The following is a 22146-nucleotide window of genomic DNA, read 5'->3' as shown; positions in this document are numbered from 1 at the left end:
TAAAATCCCCCATAATTAATACCTGACCCTGATTTGATGATTGTTTGATTTGGTTTAAAAGAAGAGACTCTTCCCTTTCGTTTATATTTGGTGGTCTATAGCATACCCCTATTATAATTTTGTTTTTTGTTTTTTTATTATTGTCGGTTATCTCTGCCCACACTGTCTCCGAGTTGTCTTCTTCTGGGTCTGTGCTCATATTTTTCTCACATGATGTTAAGTTGTTATTTACATATAGGCACACACCCCCACCCCTTCTATTTCCCCTGTCTTTCCTGTAGAGTGTATATCCCTCCATGTTTAATGCCGTCATGTGACTCATTACACCATGTTTCTGTAATACCAATGATGTCGTAGTTGTCTCTACTGATCACCGTTTCTAGCTCCCCGATTTAACTTACTAAGCTTCTTGCATTAGCCAGTAAGCATTTTAATTTATGTTTATTTTTAGATATGGCTCTAATATTGTGATTAGTTTCACCCCAGGACCCATTTAAATTCTTTACTAGCTTCCTCTTTCCCCTCTCCTCTTCAGTAGACTCTCTACAGCCCTCCCCACCATGCACACTGCCTGCCCTATTTATAGTTCTGGAAATTCTTCCTCTGTCCTTCCCTCCTTCCCGTATACTAAGATCATCTGTACCTAAGAACTGTAATGGGGTAACGTGACTGTTACAACATAACATTTTATTACATGACATTCCTGATGCCCCCTGAGTGTTACCCCCGATTATACCCTTGTTATGTCCCAGGACTTTGTCTGTGTCTCTGTGCCCCCCCCATCTCCTTCCACCATATGATTCCTGATCCCAGTCTGGCTTCTCTCCCTGATGGTCCCATAATGTCTTGCTGCCCCCACCCCCCCACCCCCGTTGCCTAGTTTAAAATCTCCTCCAACCCTCATTGGACCTTTTTCAAGACCCCCTTTGCTGCCTTCTCTGCATGCAGAGGAGGCGGCAAAGGGGTCTTGAAAAAGGTCCAATGAGGGACCGAAACGTTGACCAGTACCCACTGTCACGCAATGTTGTCACCATTGGTATGTAATTAAAATCGCTTCTGCAAGCAAATCTGGTGAGTGCCCCTTTATCTCTTTATATATATATATATATATATATATATATATATATATATATATATATATATATATATACTCCTCTATTCAAACAAGCAGTGGCACTCGAGGGTCTTGTGGAAAAAAGCTGTATTAAAGCAGAGTGGAAGAAGCCGACGTTTCTGGGCAACAACGCCCCATTTTCAAGGTTTAGAAGTCACAATGTGATTGCATTCTATTCACCCTTAAATAGGGTGTCCAGTTCTCTGCCCGCCCTCCCTGCTCCCGCCTCGCCGGGACTCCGTTGACCGGAAACCGGAAGACTGAACTAGCCGGAAGTATGCTATTGCCGTGTGGAACGCACATTGCGCGTCTGCACTTCCTGGCAACCATCTCAGCTTGCGTTCCAGCACCCGGGCAGGCCGGTGCAGATCACCAGACACTGTAAGACACATAAGACATAATAATCATGATAAACAATGCTCAGTGTACACATAGACATTTCCTAAAAGCTAATAAAGTGCTGAAGTGCATTTTAAACTCAAACAAGTGGGAAAAACCAGCATACGTGAAATGAATGGGAAACATCATTACATTTAAAGTGCAAGTGACAGGTAAATATTGTGTATGGGGATCCTTCATATCAGGAAGGACCTTCCTCTATACATATTAAGGAATTATCCGGGACTGTTCGTTTGCTAAAGTATTGGGGAATTACTAGTGTGTGTCCGCTATGGCAATCTTGCCTTTAACTGTCATCTTGCTGATGTACTCATGTATTGAAGGCGGCATCCACTGCTTGCCTCTATGCCCTGCAGTGCATCTGTAGTTCATATCAAGGACTGTAGTCCATGGCTAGTATTTGGACGGGGGAAGGAGGGGGAGGAATAAGAAGCGAGAGACAAAAGAGGGTGCATAGGGCTAAAGAGGTTACAGTGTCTTCCTTGTAGAGTAGACCTCACGTAGTTTATTCGCAGATTCACTGATTCATAATAATGTGCCCAGTGGCAGTCTTTTGTTCAATCCTTTGGGCTTTGTAGCATCCAGGCGATGTATCCATCTTGTTTCCAATGCCAATAGTCTGCCTCCCCTGTCTTCTCCTCGAATGGAGGCTTGTACCTGATCTATAGCCATGTATCTCAGGTCTATCAGCCGATGTTAACTCAAGGACCAGGTTTATTGCATCACAAGGTCAGTCAACGTTTCGGGGGACAGTGTAGAGGGTGTATTATACACCTTCTACACGTCCTGCCGACAGGGGCATGTCCCCGAAACGTTGACCAACCTTGTGATGCAATAAACCTGGTCCTTGATTTAACCATACATTTGCCGTCTCCGAGTGCCCGTGCTTCCAGATTATATATATATATATATATATATATATATATATATATATATTATATATAAGCAGGATGGATGTGCTGCAGCACAAAAATGGAGACGGACCAGCAAAGGTATGCGTAAATAATTTACTGCGTGGCAACACACATCTCTTGTGCCGACGTTTCGGGGTTCCGTGTGCCCCGTTTTCAAGGAAGAAAGAGATACAAAAGAACACCCTAAGGTGTTTACCTTAAGTAGCAGAAGGAAAGACCCTCCACCCCGTGGCGGCTCCGATCGCCTTCCGGGAAGGGCGGGCTCTGGGAGGCTGCGTCAGCGTAGCTTCCACCCTCCTCCCGTCGCCCTGCTCTGACTCGCCGCATCACCATGGTGATTGACGCGGCGTCCCCTAGGCGTCATCATCTGCCTGCCACTTGCACCTACGTGAAAAGTACAAAATACAGTGCTGTTAAAAGAGTAAACAGTAAAATGTGCACACAGTCCAGATGCCAGTGTCTAAATCCACTGTCTTGTTACTTGGCGTACATGTTGGAAGGTATTTCATGTTATGGCAGATTTAGCTGCCGGCATTTCGGTCTGATCAATCGGCTGTGTCTGTGTCGACATAGTTGTGGAGAGGTCTTGGGGGACGGGGCATCTATATATGCCTAACAGATAGGCATGATGGATATTGTGTGGGGCTGTTGAACGACTGCGGAGGAGCATGCTGTCACGTTGTTAAACTACCTGTAAGTGTGGAGTATGGGTCTAGTGTGCTAATGGTTGGTGGCCTTTGCTGTCTCTGTGTTAGTAGAGAATAACTGTGTGAAGTGCGGCTGTGGGAGGTCTGTGTGTAAGTGCTGCTGCATAACAAAATAAACTGTAACAAAGACCCAAGGTGCGCCGTAGGACAGCCGTCAAAGAAGCGACAGCTGATATTGTTAGTGTCCGAAAGTGTATGTACTGTATAGGGCCGTGTGGAGGGGGGGGGGGTCATGAGGGTATGTGTGTATTGGTGTAAACACGTTAATGGCAGTCCTCTGATCGCCCACTTGTTGTGGCTTAGTTGGAGTGGTGCTTCCATCGATCTTCTTAGAACACACTCCAAGTGATTTTTCTCATTTAACCCTGAGGGGCTCACTGTCTTCAGTCTGAACATCCAACGTGCCTCCATCTGCAGTAGACGTCCTCCTCTGTCTCCTCCCCTCAGATTGGGGGGGACGTGGTCGATGATCTGATATTGTAATTGCTCCAACGTGTGGCCTGCCTCTTTGTAGTGCTTTGCCACCGGTTGGTCCAGGATTTTGCCCTTGGTCTTTCCTTCGATGGCCGCTTTAATGGATGACCGATGTAGCGCCATTCTGGTCCTGAGGGTATTGATGGTCTTCCCTATGTACAGGAAATTGCATGGGCATTTTATCATGTAGATGATGTGTGTAGTAGTACACGTCACCACATGTTTTATGTTATATCTTGTGTTTGTGGCTGGATTGATGAAATGCGATCCTGTCATTAGATTGTTGCATGTAGTGCAATGTAGGCACTTATAGCATCCCGGGCTCTTTTCTAGGAAGTTTTTCTTGTTGGTCTCTGTTCCTCTCCCGGTGATGTCAGCGTGGACCACCCAATCCTTGATGCTTTTGCCTCTCTTATGGCAAATCATGGGCCTGGTGTTTTTAAAGCACTGCAGCTTGTTATCTGTGCTCACGATGGGCCAGAGGGCCCTGGACGCTCTGGTGAGTACCGGGCTGGCTGTTGTGTGTCTATTGACCCAGGGAATTATACGCTTGTCACTCTTGCTTTTGGCAGTTAGGAGCGATTGGCGAGGTATCGCCTTAACCTCTGACTTCTGCTTTTGTAATAGTCTGGCGTCATATCCCCTCTCAAGGAACCTTTCTGTGACCAGATCCAGTTCCTTCTCCAATGAATCTGCCTCGTTGGTGATTCGGGCTGCCCTGATGTACTGGGACCTCGGGAGTCCTTCCTTGAGGGCTTTGGGGTGATGACTGCTCGCTAGTAGCAAGGTGTTTTTGTCCGTGGGTTTGTGGTATACGCCCGTGCGTATTCTACCTCCTTCCAAGGTCACCAGGACGTCTAGGTAGTTGATCTGCACCGGGTTCATGTTGTATGTAATTTTGATGGGTGAGTCTCGCTGGTTGATTGCTAATAGGTGTTGCTCCAGTGCATCCTGATTCCCTGTCCATACAATGAACAGGTCGTCTATGTACCTGGAATATTGCAGAATATGCTTGGCGATGCCTGGGTTGTTGAAGAACATGGCCTCTTCCTCGAAAAACATAAATATGTTAGCGAACGATGGGGAGACATTGCTCCCCATCGCACACCCATTACGCTGTATGTAGTGTTTTCCATCGAAAAGGAAATAGTTTCTTTTTAGCGTCAGGGTGAGGAGCTGTATGAAGAGGTCAATGTCGATTAGGTCGAAGGCTTCTTCTGTCAGGAATCGTCTCATTGCAGCTATACCCACGTCGTGGGGTATGCTAGTGTACAAACTGCAAATGTCTACTGTACATAGGGTGGCCCCTGGAGGGACATCCTCCAGTTCTTCCAATGCTTTGAGGAAACTTGTAGTATCCTTGATGAATCGAGGGTTCCTTAGTATCAGAGGTTGCAGCATTTGATCCAGGAAGACTGATGCGGGTTGGTATAGGGACCCCCTTGCCGATATTATCGGCCGGCTGGGGGGGTTTGTTAATCTTTTGTGGATCTTGGGTACTAGGAAGAAGACCGGGGTGATGGGGTATGGCTGTTTTAAGGCTTCGACCACCTGGGTCTGTAGTTGGCCCTTATCGTGTGCCTTGTCCAAGATACTGTCCAACTCCCTTTTATATCCGTCTGTCGGATTGTTATGTAGTGGGGTGTATACCTCCTTGTCAGAGAGTTGGTTCATGGCTTCTTCCCGATAGTCTCTCAGGTCCATAACCACTATCCCGCCCCCCTTGTCGGCGGGGCGGATAATGATGTCTCTGTAGTCCCCAAGGTCCCGGAGGGCCCTCCGTTCATCCTTGGATAGATTATTTTGAGTGGGCGCTTTGGCCCCCGCATATTTTCTGATGGATTCGTCCATGAGCCTAGTATATGATTTTATAGAGGCATTTGTGGACATTGGATCATATTTAGAGGTGCTGCATTTCTGTAAAAATTTTGAATGAATGGATGGAGTGGGCTCCGTCAGTGAGTTTTGAAAGTGCTCTTGTAATCGGAGTTTCCTCCCGAATTTGTACAAATCTATCCCCCACTGCAAGTCATCGAAGTTGCTTGTGGGCACAAAGGTCAAGCCTTTGCTCAGCACTGCTGTCTCTAAGGTGCTGAGTGATCTTGAGGAGAGATTGTATATTAACGCACTGGGGGGACACCCTTGTGCTGGTTCCTTTACCTTTGCCCCCCCGGCGGGTGGACGTCCTCTTTGTCTTGGGCCTGTGGGTGGGCCCTGGTCTTCCCCTAAAGGGATGGTGGACGGGCCTGGGGTGCAGTCTGAGTCCGCTACTGCGAATTCACTGTCGCTATTTGAAGTGCCTGGCTCTCCATGATCCTGATTCCGGTTTCTGCGCCAGTGTCTTCTTTGCTGTGGCTTACGATATTGTTGAGGGGCATCCGAATTCCACCCCATTAGCCATTTGTAGACCCGATTGGAGTCATAGTCATCCATTACGGCGGTGAACTTGGATCTCTTAAATCTAACCAGTTCTTGGTGATATCTGTCACACTGCGTTTGCAGCTTGGACAGCCATTTTTGTGATGTGTCTTGCTGGGCTGCCAGATTGAATGCCGGCTCGATGTTCCCCAGCTTGTCCCTGGTCACCTTGAGTTCTCGTCCCGCCTCTTCTATGACTAGAAGAACTAGGTCTAGGCTACATTTATTAAAGATGCCAATCCATTTGGCGCAGAATTCCGGATTGAATCTGCCGATCGTAGGCACATTGCGCACGCGAAATTCCCTGGGGATCATGCGTTCTCTAAAGTAGTCGGACAGCAATATCCCATGCAGTAGGTAGTCCGTTTCACGTTTTTTCAGTTTAATCATTTGGTGGTATAGTTCTTCCACCGCCGGACTGTCCTCCTGAATAGGAGGCGTTCCTCGTCTGCTTGGACAAAGCTGTATGTGTGTCCCCTTGCTACATTGATTCCCCTGCATCCTAAGGGTTCATTTAGGCCTGGGGGAGGAGGGTTATCCTGTTCCATGCTTACGGTGGACGATGCACTAGCCAGTGGCTGGCTAAGTGAATGCTGGTGCTGGCGACTGTGCTGGAAGTGCTCAGGGGCTATGTGGTGAATTAAAAGGAATCTCTCCTGCTTCTGAAACAATAATGCTTGCTATGCAACTCCGCTTCAGCGGTGCAGAAAGTAATGGCGGTGGGTGCCCTGACCCAGGTGGGGTAGAGGAACAAGTCCTAGATCCCAAATGTGGTAACTTGTAGGTATGGCCCGGCACTCCTGCTTCAATCGTTGTGTGCTCCGGTGCTCGCAGCCAGTGGGGAATAGAGGCAGGATGGATGTGCTGCAGCACAAAAACGGAGACGGACCAGCAAAGGTATGCGTAAATAATTTACTGCGTGGCAACACACACATTGCGCGTCTGCACTTCCTGGCAACCATCTCAGCTTGCGTTCCAGCACCCGGGCAGGCCGGTGCAGATCACCAGACACTGTAAGACACATAAGACATAATAATCATGATAAACAATGCTCAGTGTACACATAGACATTTCCTAAAAGCTAATAAAGTGCTGAAGTGCATTTTAAACTCAAACAAGTGGGAAAAACCAGCATACGTGAAATGAATGGGAAACATCATTACATTTAAAGTGCAAGTGACAGGTAAATATTGTGTATGGGGATCCTTCATATCAGGAAGGACCTTCCTCTATACATATTAAGGAATTATCCGGGACTGTTCGTTTGCTAAAGTATTGGGGAATTACTAGTGTGTGTCCGCTATGGCAATCTTGCCTTTAACTGTCATCTTGCTGATGTACTCATGCATTGAGGGCGGCATCCACTGCTTGCCTCTATGCCCTGCAGTGCATCTGTAGTTCATATCAAGAACTGTAGTCCATGGCTAGTATTTGGACAGGGGAAGGAGGGGAAGGAATAAGAAGCGAGAGACAAAAGAGGGTGCATAGGGCTAAAGAGGTTACAGTGTCTTCCTTGTAGAGTAGACCTCACGTAGTTTATTCGCAGATTCACTGATTCATAATAATGTGCCCAGTGGCAGTCTTTTGTTCAATCCTTTGGGCTTTGTAGCATCCAGGCGATGTATCCATCTTGTTTCCAAAGCCAATAGTCTGCCTCCCCTGTCTTCTCCTCGAATGGAGGCTTGTACCTGATCTATAGCCATGTATCTCAGGTCTATCAGCCGATGTTAACTCAAGGACCAGGTTTATTGCATCACAAGGTCAGTCAACGTTTCGGGGGACAGTGTAGAGGGTGTATTATACACCTTCTACACGTCCTGCCGACAGGGGCATGTCCCCCGAAACGTTGACCAACCTTGTGATGCAATAAACCTGGTCCTTGATTTAACCATACATTTGCCGTCTCTGAGTGCCCGTGCTTCCAGATTTTATATATATATATATATATATATATATATATATATATATATATATATATATACGGTGCGGGGGGGACGCGGTACTCGGGACTTCAGTTAACAAAATCAACACGTAGCCAAATGCGTGGTTGACGTTTCAGTCTTTACTAAGACTTTTTTCAAAACAGCTTACATGACAAAGACGTATACACTCACCTCTATAAGTAGCGTTGAACCACTGTTCTGTGCGGGGACAGCGGCCATTGTGGGACGCCTACTGTGGGCGTGCTGTGATGACCTCACTGTCGGAGCTGGAGTTGCCTAGGCAACGTGTCTGTTGTTAATAGAAAAGTGCTTGTCAAAGTTTGACTCATGCTTGGAGATAAAAAACTGTGCTGGTGTTCATTTAAAAACTCTCGTATTGAGATATGCTATGCTGCTGTCACTGCAAGAATCGTGAAACAAATTACAACATGTAAAATACAAATGTGAATAAAAACATAAACATTAGCGGATTGCATCCTAAAGCTTAAGTGGATACTGGTGATTATATTTCTTATGTGGCTCTAAAAAGCATAATTCCATTAATTTGCCTGCTTAGTCTATCTGAGTCTATGTAACTTAATATCTTACATTTATTATTTGCATACTGTGGGGATGTCTCCCATCTATTGATGTACACTAGGGATCAGTGCAAATCTTGTATCTAGTAGTTAGTATGACACTTTATTTGGTACTTGTGAGTTATCCGGGCTGCCGATTTCTAAATCGGGTCGGATCGGGCACATCGCATCGCATGCGACCATCGGATGCGATGCGATGCGATGACCCGATTTTTCCATAGGAATCAATGTTAAAATGGACTGAGTCCATTTTAACATGGAATTCAATGGGAAAATGGGGTCCTTTTCATACCCCTACTATCCAAGTGGGCATGGAGTTGGATATAAACCTGTGGCGAGCGTTGCGAGCCACCGAGCCGAAGCGTGGCGAGCGTAGCGAGCCCCGCGAGGGGACACAGAATACCGTCCCCTCGCGGGGCTCGCTTCGCTCGCCACGCTTCGGGCTCGCCACAGGTTTATATCCAACTCCATGCCCACTTGGATAGTAGGGGTATGAAAAGGACCCCTTTTTCCCATTGAATTCCATGTTAAAATGGACTCAGTCCATTTTAACATTGATTCCTATGGAAAAATCGGGTCATCGCATCCGATGATCGCATGCGATGCGATGCGATATCGCATCGCATCTGATTGTATGCCTTAACTTAAGGCATACAATCAAAAAATCGGCAGCCCAGATAACTCACAAGTACCCTTTATTTTAACTTTAACACTGGGGATATTGTATCTGTAATAGTTAAAAAAATTTTTTATAGAAAGCAGTGGAGTCCCAACTGCTCATTCAATCCTTTTGGGGATAATGTATCTAATTTAAATATCCACCGTGTTTCTAACTGTAACAGTTTCTTTCCATGATCCCCTCATCTTGTGAGTGGGGGGACGTGGTCTATTACCATATATTTTACCGAGGCTAGTGGATGTTTAGCTATGGCAAAATGTCGCGCTAGGAGTGATGACTCGTGCCCTTTTTAATTGCTGCTCGTATTGCGGAGCGATGGTTCGCCATTCGCTCCTTAAATTGGGTCTCAGTCTTCCCCACGTATAACTTTGAGCATGGGCAAAATATTGCATACACTACAAATTGTGATGTACATGTTAAGTAGTGTTTGATCGGGAATCTGGTTCCGGTATAGGGATGTGGTATAGTACTTCCCACTTGCATGAAACCACAGGTGGTACAGTTTGGGCACTTGAAGCAACCTTTTCTGGTTTTACTCAAAAAGGTTGTAGCTTCAGGTCTTCCCAGCCCTGTGATGTCTCTTTTCACTAGGAAATCATTGAGATTCCGCCCCCTCTTGAATGCTGGCATTAGTCCTGTCTCTTCTAGATTAAGGTCCGGATCGGACCTGACAATAGGCCACTGTTTCTTAACTTTTTGTCCCGTCTCATTGGTGTATTTATTTACCCAGATTAATTTGTCAATTTGTTTTTTTGGGGGCTGCTTCAGGCTTAGCAGTTCCTTTCTGTTTTTTAGTTCTGCTCTTTTAAATTTTTTTGAAGATCCGCCCTATTGTATCCCCTTTCCACAAATTTATTGGTCATATTACCCAGTTCTTCTTTCTCTTCCTCAGGGTCATTGACTATTCGTCGTACCCTTAGAAATTGACTGTAGGGAAGCGAGGCTTTACTATGTGGGGGAAGGGCACTACTGGCTGTAAGTAAGTTGTTTCGATCAGTGGGTTTTCTAAAGAGGCCTGTCTGTATCCTGTCTTGATGTTTAGTGATTTTGACATCCAGAAAATGTATCGTTTCTTGGTCTATTTGATAAGTAAATTTTATTGGACTTTCTGTTTTATTGTGTGTATCCATGAGGTCTCTAAATTCATGCTCCGAGCCTGTCCAAAAAAATTAAAATATCATCGATAAATCTAAAATACCGTAAAACTTTTTGTTCTCTCTGGCTATTACCGAAGAAGATGTCTCTTTCTACCTCCAGCATGCAGGCGTTGGCTAGCGACGGGGCCACATTTGACCCCATCGCCACGCCCTCCGTTTGGAGGTAGTAGGCCCAATCACAAAATAAGTAATTGTTACTCAACACCAATTCCAATAGTTCCATGAAAAAGTCCAAATCTGGGCCTCTGTACTTGTCATGGTTGGTCAACAGCCACCTTACTGCCTGTAAAACTGCCTGGTGAGGTATGCAGGTGTACAGGCTGCATACGTCAACCGTGATGAGTAGGCATGTCGATGGAAGATGTCCCAATTCCTCCAATGCTACTATGAACGTGGTGGTGTCCTTGAGACAGGTTGGGGCCGTCTGTATGATTGGTTGTAAAAACCCATCCCGGTAGACCGATATCGGCTGAAAGATGGATCCTCTCGCCAATATTATCGGTCTACCTGGTGGCCTTGTCGGGTGCTTATGCACCTTTGGAATGGTGTATAAGATAGGCCTGATTGGAAAGGGCACTGTGAGATATCTTCTGCCAATACGAGCAGTCCTTCTGTGTGACGAAACTAGTTGGGCGTGGCTTCTATGGTCCGACGTTGGAGACGTCCTTCTTCCACCAGTATTCCAGCCGGCGTTCCCCTCTGGTCCTGTGCGAGTGGTGCGGTGTCTTGGTCTGAGGTCTCTGCGGCTGAAGCTGAGCAGCGGTGATCCCCCACAGGAGTATCCGGGCTGTGATGGTGTTATGATCTGGCTGGCAAGCATTATACTTTTAACCCCTGTGTACGTGAGCTTTATTTGATAAGTAAAATTCTGTTACTTTGTGCTCATTGGTGCGTCTTTTCTACTTTTTTGGATATATATATATACATATATATATATATGGATAGTCTTCAGTATTACTAAACATACAAACTGTAGTAATATTAATGCAATACAAATAGAATAAAGAGTATTAAACGTAAAAAAAAACAACGGTAAATTTTTGGTTTCAGAAAGTTCATATGGTTGTTATAGTAACTAGTGTTACTGACAAACTCTATCCTTTCACTAAAAAGTAAAGCAAAAGCTATTTTTTCTAGGAATAGCTCTTGAGTGGTTTGAGCTACCCATCACACTCCACCCACATTAAGATGTCAACTGTGACATTCTTAATCATCTAATCTTAAACTTTTGGACACTGCCAAACAAACATATTTCCAATCTCTCATTTCTGCTTAAACTTCTAAGCCCAAGAAACTTTATAGTACATTGAAATTACTTATTCCTTCTTCATCTAACCCAACAGCTACAATCAGTGCATAAGATCTTGTTTGTTATTTCAAAGGCCAAGAATGATAGGATCCAAATGAAAATGGTATGTTCTTCCTCAACCAGCAACCTGCTCAATTTATTTCACTGAATGCTGTGGCCCCTTCTCTTCATTAGAGTCCGCAAAAGGAGAGGAAATGTAATTTATTGACTCTTTAATTTCTTTAATCTTCCAACTCTACTACTCCTTCTTTTCATCCCATACCCTTACAAATCAGTAGATCTCTGGCTTATGCGCTCCTCACAACCCTAACTAAAATGTTATATTTCTTTCTCTACCTTTATTGGAATCTTTTATTTAGTAATCAATCACACAGCTGATGAGAGAATATTCAGACATCATATGAGCCCTGGAGAGTGGATACTACAGTGACTACAAGATGTTTTCCATGTAAGCAATTAACTTTTTTGTTTTAAGCACCTACACACCACCAAGCTGTACAAATTGGGAACACTAGCAACAGTCAGATAGGAGGATTCTTGCACCAGTGGATGAGTGGCCAGCAAAGGGTGTGTGGGAAAGATTATACTATGCTACAATAATATAAATGTCCAGAAGCAGTGGACAAATCGTGTCTTTCTACAGTATCAATATTAGAAACGTATACTTGTTTACAAGGAGGAGCCTTATACATAACTGACTCCCTCTATGTAAGCAATTATTAAGATATTTATTTTAATGTGTATGGTTTTTAGTTAAATTACATTGTACAGCTTTTTACTATTTACGATTGAGCAGCGCTTCTTATATAATGGACTAGTTTAGGTTTATCTTTTATTGTATTCTAAAACCCCCTCCAAAAAAAAAAAAATGGTAAGAAAGAGTTCAAGGATTGGGTTTCAAGATCCCTCTTCCAATACTGTAATTAATTTCCCCATAGATAAAGGAAACTCCAATAGTGTAAAACCGTTTTAATAACATATAAATAAAAATGATCCGAGGTACAGGGAATAATATGGACTCTCATCCCCTTATATTGGTCCTGCAACAGAGTAGACCAAAAGCACATAGAAAGATGGTAATCACCAGGTGTCCTCAGCAAAAGGTCCTATGATGGTTCAGTCCAAGATAACCCCCGCATTGCGCTTCCTTCTAAGGAATGCATTTTGATACTCCAGGTATCTTCCTCGAGGCTGAAGGAGGATATGTCCTAAAACTTTTTATACCTCTCCCCCTTAATGTGTTAAACACTAGACCTATTTCAAGACAAAAATGTCCTATACATTGAATGGTGACTCCCTCCTCATCCAATTTTGTGCATGGAAGGGCATTCCACAGAGTGGGTGCTCCCCACAAAAGTACTGTAACCATGAATGGGAGTGAGAATGTTAGGCTATGTCGTTTCTCCAGGTGCAAAATATATTCACCATTAGATTCCACTTACAATGCTGGAATTAGCAGGAAGTGCTCCTTATGTGCACGTTCCAAATATCAGTTCCGGTATATGTCAGCTCCGGTTCCAGTTTGCCTTACTTCCGGTTGCATCATTCTTATAGCAGCAATATGATAATGTGTCCTGACTGGAGGGGCAGCCATATTCCCTGTGATTAAATCTGGATTCAGGATCATGATCTCTTTACTCCATCAGAGATATAATTCATCCACACTTTCAGTGGGCATTAAGTGTGAGACTCTTGTACTTCCAGCTAAGAAAAGGGGGCATGACCTTTTGTGGTGGGAAGTGGCCTCTTAACCCAAACCTCTATTTTTGGCACTTTTGGAGCCTGGTAGATACGGACTGCCCTATGGAATGCTGTGGCTGCAGTGCTGGCTCCTACACAATGACAAGCAAGTGCTGCACATAATTTTACAGTAGAGCACTAGCTCCTTTCACTGAGCAGAAGGCAGCATTTTGGTTTCACCCCATGGCAAGTGACACCCGGGGTGACACCAAAATGTCTGCCCCACGGTAGGTTTCTGTACTGCCTGAGCTCGCCTTAGGACACCTGCTTTATGGTTTGACAGGTGTACCGCCCCAGTCAAACTCCCTACCTGCCACTGTCCCCGGAGAGGGTCAATATCCTTCTGTATGCTTCTCAATATGGTGTAACACAATTAAGTAATCTGTTTAAAGGCAAACAATGAAGGCTTTACCATATCATGTTTAATGCATATCTAAATAACATATCCTGAATATGACCTTATATTACCTTGCAAAACTCCTCCATTAATAATTGCAATAGTCTCCTTACTGGGCTTTCTTCTTTCGTTACAATCCATTTTGAATGAAGCTGTATGGATGGACATCCTCACTATTCATGGTCTATTGCTCCACTCTGTCGGTTCCTCCATCACTTATCTGTATTTTACCATATTTTATTTATAGTAAAATACCTTTTTACACATAAAAGCAACTCTAGCATCTCTTCACTTATCTCAAAATATTTCCCATTTCACTCACTATGTTCTGCACAGGATCATCCATTTCTCACTCCCATTCATGGTTACAGTACTTTTGTGGGGAGCACCCACTCTGTGGAATGCCCTTCCATGCACAATAAGTCTTTTCTCTCCAAACCTTCAAGCATTTCCTTAAAGTTCCTCTCTTCATACAAACATTTCAAAGTCCAGAATCACCCACATAACCTTCATAAACTATTGTACCCAATTACAGTCCACATATAACTATTTATTTTCTATTTCTTCACATTCTCCCGTTCCTTGCCTAATGTTCCTGTGTAATTGTATCATATAAATCCCCAATATCCTCTGCAATCTGGATAGACCATTATACAATAGTATACAATAAATGCTTTGAGCTTTTGGGCTTGGTATTCTTTGTCAACATTTGTTTTGAGTAGTATATGTTCCTGTAACAGGTTCAATTCATAATCTCTGTTGCTATCCAGGATTCTAATGCCTAAAATAAAAAATCAAAGTCTGTAGCTTTGCCATTGCAATTTCTTTGTCATTTTCTTTGACTCCTACAGTTGTCAATTTCTGAGATAATAATATGATTTTGTCAATACAGTTCATAAGTAGAAAGATTGGTTGTTCTAATGCTTCTTCATTGAGAAAAAACAAAAGAAATTTATATACTGTAGTGTACACTGTGTAATAAAAGGGAAACAACCATCCAACATGCAGTATGCTCACTCTTTGATGTGGAGAAGTACACTTTATAGTTAGTTGGGATTTGTGTATTAGTGGGATTTCATTTGCATATTTTTAATATTGCATTTCTTATATGCATATGTTATATCTTTAAACAAATACATAGTTAAAGTTAATTAGTTGTAATTTCACATACATTTTTTTCATAAAACGCAAACTTTGTAATTGTATAACATGAAGCTGCTGGTCATATTTCTAGGATGAACGCATACGTACATGACTGAAGAATCTTTCAGTTGGAATACCTATATCAGCACTCAAACTCATTCCCAAGGAGAGGCTAACCTTATCACTAAAAAAGATTTCTCTGATCCATTTATGCATATGATTAAGAACTATAAACAAAGTGCGTTGATAAGGAGCCGAGCCAAAGTCTTACTATATCATACAGTATGCCATGACTGATATTTGGATGTTCACATGTCACTTAGCAATTTGTATATCATAAACAAAAGCTTGGGAACAAGAATAAAGAAACGGAATATCACTGCATCTTCTTTATGTTAAAAATACACATTCCAGCTGTAAGTCTACAGAAACTTAACAACATCCACTGATTATCAAAGAGAGCATATAAATATAAAATTATGAAAAATAGCAAAGGTAAATTGACTGCAAATTGTTTAAAACTCATATAGTTACAGCATCGAGGCCTGAGGTGTTCAGATTACAGTTTGGAGAAGTGCTACTGAATCACTTAATATTTATAAGAACCTATCCTTTTCTCATTTTCCCAAAGGCTTTCTTTTGCATAATATCAGTAATGAAATCACAATGTATGAATAATTTGAATAACAATATTACTTCATTGAGGCTGAAACAAGAAAACAAAATTGCTTGCTGAAATTTGCCCACAATACTAGAGACATGAGCATTTCAAAAAATTGCTACATATATACATTAAGCCAAGATACTGTATAAAGAATTGAATAACTCAAATATAAAGAATTGGATATCTCAACCTGCTTAGTCAAACTTGATCATACCTGTTCCAAGTCCAAGTGCTCTTTAACTCAAGAAGACCATAGTCGCTAGTTTTTTTTTTTTTTTTGGGGGGGGGGGGTCATTAATGATGCACAGTAGAGTGCATTGTTAAAGACATGAGTGTACACACAACACTTTTTTTGAAGTTATCACTCAGATAGGCCTTTCTGAACGATATCTTCTAAAAAGTAATTAACCCCTTTTACACCAAAAACCCTGGTTGGACCCTGGTCTTTGAACACTGGAGTTTCCAGGATCTGACCCTGCTTTATACCCCATTTACACAGCACTTCAACCTGGGTCAGACCTTGGTCTGCACCATTTACAACGAACCTGGGACAGCCCTGCTTTTTCTTGTCGATGTCATTAAAAATGCTTACTCATTGCCAAGGGGGATGAAATTGCTTGTTGCCAAGGGGGTGAAATTACTTGTTGCCAGGGGGTTGCTCGTTGCCAAGGGGCGTGAAATTACTTGTTGCCAGGGGGTTGTTCGTTGCCAAGAGGGGTGAAATTGCTCATTGCCAAGGGGCAGGGCCATGCTAAGAGCATAAGGGGGGCCCCTGGATAAGCAGTGCAGTGGGGCCCATATATATCTCCATATATATGTATATATATATATATATATATATATATATATATATATATATTGAAACGATCATCGTCAGCTAATAGAATGCATGATGAGAATGATAAGTTTATTCCCTGTTAGTGAGAGATGTGAGTTCACCTAGGATTCCAATATGCAAGTCAGGGAATAAACTCATTATTCTGGGAGTATAGTACCACCAAATTTTTATATTGGAATGTAACCAGACTCTACCCCACTAGGCTTCCAACCAATGTTTTACCTAATACACTCCCTTATCAGCATTGGTGGATTCAGGGGGGGGGCACCCGGGAATGTGCCCCTTGTAATTTTCTGTAGCTGAGGACCAGGGCTTTCCAATGAGCCCAGCCCCGTGTCTCTAGCCCCCTGGGAAATGGATATATCGCCTGGCAAATCTGTAACATTTTTCCCCATAGGATAATATGGGACCCGTTAATTCCGACCCTCACCCGGTTCCGACGGCTGCCAGTTCCCCCCTGGCATCACAGAAGATTGTGATTGATCTCATTCAATTCCTACTCGCTGGGCATTCAATATGATACCAGGCTGGTCCATATCGGTCAATGGGTTCAAGAGATATTGCGGATAAACCGAATTTTTTTATTTTTGAAATGTAATGTCATGGCTGTTCATGTTCTTTGAGGGCAGATTACTCTGGAACCAAACGTTCCAATTTCACTGGACCAAAATCATTTAAAACCCACTCAAAAGTTCTTCAATATGATACTTGTCTCATGTAAATGGGTCAGTTGGTTCCTGAGATATAACCAGTTAAATGAGAAAACTGGTTAAAGGGGGGGGGGGGTGGTTTTCTCTCCCCCTCACACCAGAAAATTCAGGGACTAGGCTGGTGTAAAAGGGGCCAACCTGGGAATGCCTTTTCTGGTGTGAACGGAGTATTATTTCAAATAGGCGGGACCTGCAGTGCTCTGAATACAGACAGGCTCTGCCACTGTCAGTGGCTATCACTTCAGCCTGGCAGTGGCTGTCCCCCGTTTACCACAAGCATGTATTCCCCCTTGGCAATGAGCATGTAATCTCACACGGCAACGAACATGGAACCTCCGGCAATGAGCATGCCCTTGGCAATGAGCATGTAGATAAGCAGCACTTATGTAGCATTATTTTTAATAAGCATTATGGTGTTTGGCATAATACATAATGGACATAAAGGCGCTTAACTTGTAACGTGTAATGGACATTATGGTGTAAATGTTTAATGCGCGCCTTTTGGTGAACAATGTCCCTGTTTATGAAGCGTATTGTGAATTTTGGCTTAATCTGTGTCGCATTATGTGAATTCTGGCTCAATCCGTGTAGCATTATGTGAATTTTGGCTCAATCCGTGTGTTATTATGTGAATTTTGGCTCAATCCTTGTGGCATTATGTGAATTTTGAGACAATCCATGTGGCATTATGTGAATTTTGACACAATCCATATGGTATTATTTGAATTTTGTCTCACTCCATGTGGCATTATGTGAATTTTGGCTCCTTCCATTTGGCATCATGTGTAAGGGGCAAGTATAATGGGGTCTAGTATTTTGTTGCATAATGTGTAGAAGTTGTATATGGTATGGTACACTACACCCTCTTTTCCGAAGCGCGCCTTCGGCGCGCGCACAACTATATCCTTCACTTTTGTCACCATGGTGGGCTTGCATACTTTAAATGCCAGGGCCTATTTTTAATCCCATTCCCACCCTCTCTCTGTTGCTCTCTTAGCATGTACACTGGCACCACTAACACCACCCCTCCCCCACCTAAACCATCTTTTATCATGGTGCCCCCCCTGTCATTTTATCCTGGATCCGCCCCTGCTTATCAGGGTAGTTAAGCGTTTTAATGTAGAGATTTAAAGAAGGCTTCTCCTGTTTGAATTCAACCATCTACTAGGAGTGTTCTATTCGGACTCTAGACATTGTATCACATTGTATCACATCTCTCTTTCTCTCTCTCTCTCTCTATATATATATATATATATATATATATATATATATATATATATATATATATATATATATATATATATATATATATATATACAGGGGACATGCTTGGCTCTATGGCTATTGTGATATGCTGCTTCCAGCTGGATTAAGCTGCCTATGCCTGTCTAATCAGATGAGTACTATGCCTGTATTGTTTCATTAAATTGTTTCATTAAATTGCTTACTACATTTACTGGATGTGCTGGTCCTATCTTTTACATACCCTATGCAATTGGGAAAGACTATATATATATATATATATATATATAAGATATCTCTCTCTCTCTCTCTATATATATATATATATATATATATATATATATATATATATATATATATATATATATCGGAGGTGAAAAAGGGCACTCACCAATAGTTAAAAGTAATTTTAGTACTTTATTTCATCACAATGAAAAAAGCTGACGTACCATCGACGTGACGTGACGTTTCGGTCTTGTGACAGACCATCATCAGGATTCCATGCAGCTTACAAACAGCAACTGTCAGACATGCAACCTGGCATCCATCCCTGGGGAGGATACACCTGTACTGCCCCACCGGGCCAGTTTAAATACCCATGTGCAGGAAGTGACATCATCTCCCATGCATTTCCATATACACCCTATCAGTCTCTAAAACATGATGTAAATGCTTCACAGAGGTCACCAACCAATAGGTATAGGTGGCACTCTAAAAAACGCCATTCTAACTGTTGTAAAAACATAGTGAATTGTGTGTAAACACACTTACCACGCTGGCAGCCGCCGGACCGGAAGTGCGTCATCCCGGAAGTGCCTTGCGTTCCAACTAGACTAGGAAATAGCCTGGATGCGTTCCACAGCGCTCCGTCAACCCGGAAGTCAGCTGTGTCGCATCTACACAATCAGGGGATACCAGAATACAGTCAATCCATTTGCCAGGAAGCAAATTGCGTTCCAACAAGCGTCATGTGCGTTTCACCTGCCTAACTGACAGGCGGACAATCGCACTATATCATATGCTTTGGTCTGCATTTTATGTATTGTGGACACTGTATGGTGGCACTTATCACCCTTGGAAACTTAATAAAAGAAGAAAAAACTAACGAGACTGATTGTAGGTATGGATAGGTAATTCAAACCAGCCCAGTGGGCAGCACTCACAATAGCTTGAGAAGTACATACATGACAAAAATTGAATATATACATAAAAAATACAGAATAAAATAATAATAATAATAAATCATATCAAATCGATGTGATATTGTTCGATAATCATATCAATCGAACCATATAATTTTTATAATTTTTGATTTTATAATTTTTATATTTTTAAAAAAAAATTTCATACCACAATTGATGTAAAATCATAGTGAAAAGAAATTTACTCATATAGAGTTGTGTTAATTAATTCACAACCATCAATACCCCATACAAAAAGAAAATATAGGTGAAAAAGTTAAACCATAGTTTGTAATTAAATCCCATCTAGTCTGTTTAAAGACCTAGGTAGATCATATCCGATGTTCTAATAGGTACCGATAGTACATCATTATGTATATATATACACAGTAAACACAAATATAGCGACAAAAAATTATATAGAGCACAGAAAAAAGTACACAGAAAAAATTACACAGAAAAAAATAAAGAAAAGGAACAACCTGGAGACACCCACTACTACTTCAAAAATAGAAAAAATCCAAACTAAGGCAATGTAAAAATTAATCATAAAAATGAAAAAAAGGGAAAAGGGAATGGGAACTCAATGGACTCTATCTCAAGAAAATTGAGAACGGATTATATTCATTTAGTCCTCGGGGGGACAAAGTGTCCAAGTCGAAGATCCATTTCGACTCCTTTTTCTTTAGCATCAGATATCGGTCACCTCCTCTAATCGGTTTCGGAACAAAATCGATGATCATACATCTCAAACTTGCCACACTATGGCTTTACAGCAAGAAATGTTTTGCCACAGGTTTGTCAGTGGTCTTGGGACTCTATGGCTGATCGAATGGACAGACGGTGATTCGCCATTCGTTCACGAAAGTTCCTCTTCGTCAACCCCACATAATACAGCCCACATGGGCATATGAGAATATAAATCACATGATCCATGCGGCAGTGTAAACGATATTTGATGGGTATCTTTTTCCCACTATGTGGGTGCGCAAACGTGGAACCAGTGTTCAGAGATCGACATGTTGTACAATCACTGCATTTATAGCAGCCATATTTTTTAGATGGAAGCCAGGTGTCTGCTTGTCTGGTTGGCTGTAGAAGCGGTCTCATCAATAGATCCTTAAGGTTCCTGCCACGACGGTAGGCACACATTGGAGGTATTGGGCTGACACTAGAAAACACTTGATCAGTCGCGATAATAGGCCAGTGCTTGGCAATCTTCTGTTTCCTCATGTGTGCACCCATGTCGAATGTATTGGCATAAATTAATCGTGGTCGTACATCAGGTGTAGATGGAGTATTAGGACCCATGATCCTGCTTTTTGCTTTGGTGAGGCACCTTGATAAGGTCACTTTCGAGTAGCCACGTTCCAAAAACCTTGTGTGCATTTGGGCTATTTGTTCATTAGCCGTTTCTGATGAAGAGTTGTTCCTAAGAACCCTTAGGAACTGAGATATAGGGAGATTTTCTTTAAGATGGGGAGGGTGGTGACTGGATGCATGCAATAACGAATTTCTATCTGTATCTTTTCGGTACAGTCTTGAGCCCAGTCCATCATTATCTCTGTATAGTGTAACATCCAAAAAATTAATTTCAAAACAACTAAAAGAAAACGTGAAGCGAATGGGCGTCTCCAGGCTGTTCAAAGAAAAAAGCATGTCCTGCAACTCCTGCTCAGCGCCCAGCCATATAAAAAAAACATCGTCGATATAGCGACGGTAATAAAAGATATTTTTACCATAGTCAGGAAAAATGTGCTCTGTCTCATACCTAGCCATATACAAGTTGGCATAGGCTGGGGCCAAATTCGACCCCATAGCCGTGCCTGTAATTTGTAACACGAACTTGTCTTTGTACAAAAAATAATTCCTGGTCAGTACCAGGGATGTCAATTCAACGAGAAATTCCGTGGGAGGACCAATGCGTGATGGATCACTCAGGATGTGTTTGATAACATCCAGTCCTTCAAGGTGTGGGATTACAGTGTATAACGAGGACACATCCATCGTTACAAGGATGGCATGTGGGGGGATAGGGGGGAGTTCTTTGAGGCTGTTGAGAAGATCACCTGTGTCTCGTAGATAGCTTGCTGTACATAGTACATAAGGCTGCAAATGGTGGTCAACATACTGCGCCAAAGGTTGCAAGACGGATCCCCTGGCCGAAATTATAGGTCGGCCAGGGGGATCCGTCAAGCCCTTATGAATCTTCGGCATGGTGTAAATCACCAGGCAGATGGGAAAATCTACCGTAAGAAACCCACAGACATTTTCATCAATCCAGCCAGAGGTCAGAGCAATTTTCAGAATTTGATCTACTCCCCTTTTAATATTTTCCCCAGGGTCACCAGGAAGAACCTGGTAGACCAATGTGTCACTCAATTGACGCATGATCTCTTTGTCATAGTCCACCCAATCCTGGATGACCAACGCTCCTCCCTTGACGGCCTGTCGAAAGACCAGGGAGTCGTTGGCCATCAAGGATTTAAGGGCTTCCCGTTCAGACAGTTGTAAATTATGGTATTTATGACGTGAAAGC

Source organism: Crinia signifera, chromosome 3 (assembly GCF_055691185.1).
Source record: "Crinia signifera chromosome 3, ASM5569118v1, whole genome shotgun sequence".
Taxonomy (NCBI): Eukaryota; Metazoa; Chordata; class Amphibia; order Anura; family Myobatrachidae; genus Crinia; species Crinia signifera.
The sequence above is the reverse complement of the archived record's forward strand: the minus strand, read 5'-3'. Positions refer to the sequence as shown.